Source organism: Peromyscus eremicus, chromosome 7 (genome assembly GCF_949786415.1).
Source record: "Peromyscus eremicus chromosome 7, PerEre_H2_v1, whole genome shotgun sequence".
Classification (NCBI taxonomy): domain Eukaryota; kingdom Metazoa; phylum Chordata; class Mammalia; order Rodentia; family Cricetidae; genus Peromyscus; species Peromyscus eremicus.
Window position 1 is genome coordinate 56,328,182 of NC_081422.1, and position 5,529 is coordinate 56,333,710.

General features: G+C 48.7%; 1 pseudogene; it reads left to right on the plus strand.

Annotated features, from left to right (window-relative positions):
• The first annotated feature begins 3,523 nt into the window (after positions 1-3,523).
• On the plus strand, positions 3,524-5,269 carry LOC131915629 (small ribosomal subunit protein RACK1-like; annotated as a pseudogene).
• The last annotated feature ends 260 nt before the right edge of the window (positions 5,270-5,529 follow it).

A 5,529-nucleotide genomic window follows, 5' to 3' on the forward strand; every position in this document is an offset into this window, starting at 1 on the left:
ATGGCACACACTTTTAATCTCAGCACTTCGGGAGGCAGAGGCAGGCAGATCTCAATGAATTCAAGGCCAGCCTGGTCTACAGAGTGAGTTCTAGGACAGCCAAGGCTAGATAGAGAAACCCTGTCTCAAAAAAACAACAACAACAACAAAGACACGGCTGTGTTCTGGTTCTTAAAGTCCCTAAATCTAGATGAGCTTTGTGACCCCCAAAATGTACATCATCTTCAGGGCCTAAAGAGATGACTCAGTAGTTAAGAAGTCTTCCCGCTCTTCCAGAGGACTTGCCCCTAAACCATGGCAAACATCTTTAAATGCAACCACATCCCTCGTTTAATATAATTTATGAATAACCCTAGGAGTGAGGTTGCAATCAGCATAATGCCATTTGCCTAGTAGACTTTTAAGTAAACATTCTTTGATGTCGGTTACGGTCACTTGCAAGGAATGTTAATTTTGAAAGCAGTGTGTTTTAAACTTCCTCCAAGTCTCCTTTCCCTGGGCCCTGGAGACGCTGTGGCTCCTGGGTAGTGAGTCTGCATTGCCTGCCAGGTGAACACAGGCCGCCCTCAGCCAGCCTCTGCCATCTGAGGGAGGCCACCCTCGGGGTGTGGGGCTGACTATTTGCACAGCCCTTCCAGTTCAGCAGGACTGTCTATTTAAAGTCTACTTCAGACTAAAGGGAGACGGGAGAGGTGGCAGAGTCAAGTGCGGATTACAGAAAATTGAACTTTGATTATTGTCAAGACAGCCAGGTTAACAAGGTGTTATCTAACAAGACCGTAGGGGGCAGCTTTACTGGTTAGGACAAGATTGTTGGGTAATTAGCTTATCAACTCTGTGTATGTAAATGAAGGCTTTTAAAGTCCTTGAAACCTGCTTTTGCTCTTGAGTAATTTAACTGTCTCCTCTGGATGCTCTTCATTGATGCTCTCCAGCTTGGATGCTTCCCCCGTAATTAAGCGTTTATGGAAGTCCATCTTCCCTTCTGCAGAGGACCGTGCCCGGGGATTGAGGTGAATAAGAGCCTGTCCCTGCCCTCTACCTGCCTGTTTTCTAACCAGGGACCAGCAATTTTTTTCTGCAAGAGACCAGGTCACTACTTCCAACTAAGCATCTTTGATGCAGTAACCAAACTCTGGCCATCTGAGCACAGAACAGCTACAGATGATGTACAAACCACCGAGTGCCTCTACGTCTCAAAACCTCATTGCGGGGGCTACGGTGGCCGCTCAGATGGTCAAGTGCTTGTCTAGTATACAGGAGGTCCTGGGTTCAATCCTCAGCATGCCGTAATCCAGGCATGGTGACACACCTGTCATCTCAGGACTCAAGAGGTCAAGGAAAAAGGAGCAGGAGTTCAAAGTCATCCTCAGCTATAGAAGGAGTTCCAGGCCAGCCTGGAATACATGAGACTCTGTATCAGAACAAACAACAACAACAAAAAGCAGGCCCAGTGAGATGGCTCGGTGGGGAAAGGCACCTGCTGGCAAGCCCGACAGCCTGCGTCGGAACTGCAGGACTCCTATGATAAAAAGAGAAAACTGACTCCCATAAGTCCTCTGACCTCCATGTACACAATGCAGCATGTGTGTCCACACACACACACACACACACACACACACACACACACACTGTAATAAATATATATATATATATATATATATATATATATATATATATATATATATACTCACTGACATAATCTACTTGGGCTATCGTTGACTGGACCCTGACCTGTGAGGCAGACATAAAGAATTCCTATAGAAGGTGGAAGCTGGGTTGGTGCACTCAGGGACATGCTAGCCCAGTGCTGGATCGGGAGGAATAAGTCCCAGTGAGACACGTGGGACACGGTACTTCCTGGAAGAGGAGTGTGAGAGCGTGAGGCACCACCTCTTGGCTAGCTCTTTATGGTTCTATAATGGCTTTCCCTATCTATTCCTCTTCTTCAGAGGCTAAGGGAGCCGAGGCCTGATGTCTTCAGTCTCACTCACAGGGATTGGTAAGTTATGTGTGGTGCTGCAGTCTCTCCTGCAGAACTGGATTTGAAGTCGGAATCCTGTCAAACAAGGTTGACATGAGAACCCACCTGAAGGCCAGCAAGACGACTCAGCAGAAGAAAAGGGAAAGGTGGGGTGGGGACAGAGGATATTCTTTATTGCCAGCTACCAGAGAGAGCTCCTGAGTTGGTAGTCCCAACACCCAGGGAGGCCGTCTAGAAAGAAGATGTGGGGTTGTGGATAGGTGTGTGTGCATGCTCGTGTGTGTTTGCGTACATGCCTGTGGAGCCATAGGAGAGCCTCTGCATGCTATTCCTCAGGCACCTTCCATGTGTTGTCCAGAACAATGTCCTTCAAGTAAGGTAGCCATCAAATGTCCACCAAAGTTCCAGAAGGCACTTGTATCTGTCTCCCATGTCCCAGTGGCCGGGATGGATTATAAACATGTCACCATGCCCAGATTTGTACCTGAGTTCTGGAGATCAAACTCAGGCCCTCACGCTTTTGAGACCAACACTTACCCACTGAGGCATCTCCCAAGCCCTGTACAGCTTATTTTCAAGAAGTGCTAAGTTAGGGTTGTGGGGCAGACTGCAGCCATCAGACACTAGGGACGCAGGAAGGGCCAGAGAGGCAGAGTTTGGGGCTCCTGGGTGCGGGCGGCTCCTGGGCTGGCTTCTCATCAAGGAAGGCTTAAAAGGTCAAGACTGGCATCCACCTGACCTCATAAAGACCCTTTGGAGCCCACACCTGAAGTGACAGGAGGAAGGGACAAAAGTGGCCTTGCTGCTGGCTCAGTTGGTGGCATGCCCATTGGTAAGAGGCTCCCGGGACCCAGCTCGTTCTGTGTCAGGCCTCTGTTACTCCCATGGCCCATTCTCCTGAACTAGGGGACCGCCATGTCTACAGATGAGACATGCCCTCACTAGGTGTGTCGTTACTTTTCTGTTACTGTGACAAAGCACCAGGACCAAGGCAATTCCCACAGGAGTTGGCTGGGGGCTTGTGGTTCCAGAGGGATACCAGTCGGTGATGGCAGAGCAGAGGCAGCAGGGAGACGTGGCATCTGGAGCAGCAGCTGACAGCCTACGTCACCATCTGCAAGCCGGAAGCAGAGAGATCATACCTGAAACCTCAAATCCCACCCCAGTGACACACTTCCTCCAGCAAGGCCCCACCACCTAAGCTTCCCCTAAACAGCCGCCAACTGGGCAGGGGCATGAGCATTCGAATGCCAGGACTTAGGAGGACACAGCATTCACATCACCACACTGAGCCATCTTGGAAACAAGTAGCTAAGCTAGAGGTCAGATGGGTCTGGCCTAAAGCCCACAGCCTAGCTGAGGAGGCTGTGTTTAAGGAATGCTTAGAGTGGAAGAGGCCAGGAGGCTGGGGAGCCTGAGGGAGCTAGCTTAGTCTTCTGGAACATCCTGGCCCATTCCAGGGAGGGCCTCTTTTTCTCACGGCTGTGATAAAAATACCTGAAAAGAAGCCATTTCTGGGAGGAAGAGTCTATTCCATCTCACAGTTGAAGAGCACACAGTGGACCACAGCAGGAAGTTACAGCAGCTGGTCACACTGTGTCCACAGTCAGGAAGCAGAGACAGAGGAACACTGGTGCTCAGCTCACTTCCTCTTTCTTATACTTCTTAAAAAATACAAAATATTACTATATACACTTTCTCCACAGGGTCCTGGTGGCTGGCACTACAGCGCATGCCTCCCTAAGCCATCCGGTGCCATCCTTGTCTCTGTGGAGACACTCTCATCAGCTGCAGTCATGACCGAGCAGATGACCCTTCCTGGGACCCTCAAGGTCCAGTTACAGCTGGATAACCCAGATCGCCACTACCCTGCAGTTCCCAGACACGACTCTGTCCGTGTCTCAAGACAAGGCCCTCAAATCATGTGGAAGCTGACTAGGGATAAGACCAACTATGGCATACTACATCATGTTCTGCAAGGTCACTCCTACTTTGTTGGTGGTGTTATCTCCTCTGATGGCCAGTTTGCCCTCTCAGGCTCCTGGGATGGAACACAGCACCTCTGGGATCTCACAATGGGAACCATAAGATGATTTGTAGACCATACCAAGGATGTGCTGAGCATAGCCTTCTCCTCTGGCAACCAGCAGATTGTCTCTGGATCCCAGGACAAGACCATAAAGTTATGGAATTCTCTGGGTATCTGCAAATACACTGTCCAGGATGAGAGCTATACAGAATCTTGTGTCCGCTTCTCCCCAAACTGCAGTGACTATCATCATCTCTGTGAGTGGAACGAGCTGGTCAAGGGATGGAATTTGGCTAACTGCAAGCTGAAGACCAACCACATTGGCCACACTGGCTGTCTAAGCAAAGCAACAGTCTCTACAGATGGGTCTCTCTGTGCTTCTGGAGGCAAGGATAGTCAGGCTATGCTGTGGACTCTCAATGAAGAGATGGCAGGGACACAAATGGCAAGGACATCATCAGTGCCTTGTGCTTCAGCCAGAACTGCTGCTGGCTCTGTGCTGCCACTGGCCCCAGTATCAAGATCTGGGACTTGGAGGGAGAGATCACTGCAGATGAACTGAAGCAAGACGTTACCGGCACCAGCAACAAGGTAGAGTGGCCCCAGTATACTGCTGTGGAATATTAGTTAAAAGATGTATTGTATTTGTTTATGCTGTGCAATATTTGTTTAATGGTGCAAAGATGTGTTGCATTCTTTTATGCTGCATTTGTTTAACTCTGTGAAGCTGTGTTACTTTGTCTGCCTAAAATACCTGATGGTCTAATATAGAGCTGAACAGCCAATACAAGGCAGGAGAAAGGATAGGCAGGGCTGGCAGACAGAGAGAATAACTAGAAAGAGAAATCTGGGAGAAGGGGAGGAAGGAGCAAGAGAAAGAGAGGAGGGCATCAGGGGCCAGCCATCCAGCAACACCACCAGCCACAGAGTAAGAAGTAAAGAAAGGTATACAGAATAGAGAAAAACAAAAGCCCAGGAGCAAAAAGTAGGTGAAATAATTTAAGTTTTAAAAAAAGCTGACAAGAAACAAGCCAAGCTAAGGCCGGGCATCCATAAGTAATAATATGCCTCTGTGTAATTTATTTGGGAGCTGGATGGCAGGCTCCCAAAAGAGCAAAGAGTAAAGAGAAAAAAAGAGTAAAAACAACCAACAACAGTGTACCTCTCTGTTGCGGTCTGCTGATGGCCAGACTCTGTTTGCCGGCTATACAGGCAACCTAGTGCAAGTGTGGCAGGTGACCACTGATACCCACTAAAAGTTTATGACAGAGGCTTAGAAATAAGACTGACTTTCTGGGAAAAATACTATTATTTCTACTTTATTTTCTGTGTATGGGTGTTTTGCTTTCATGTATGTGTGTGCCTGGTGCTCACAGTGGACAGAAGAGGGCATTGGAGGCCCTGGAATGAGAGTTACAGACAGTTGTAAGCCACTATGTAGGTGCTAAGAATGGAACCCAGGCCCTTTGGAAGAGCATCCAGCACTCTTTAATTTCTGAGCCACATCAACAGCCCT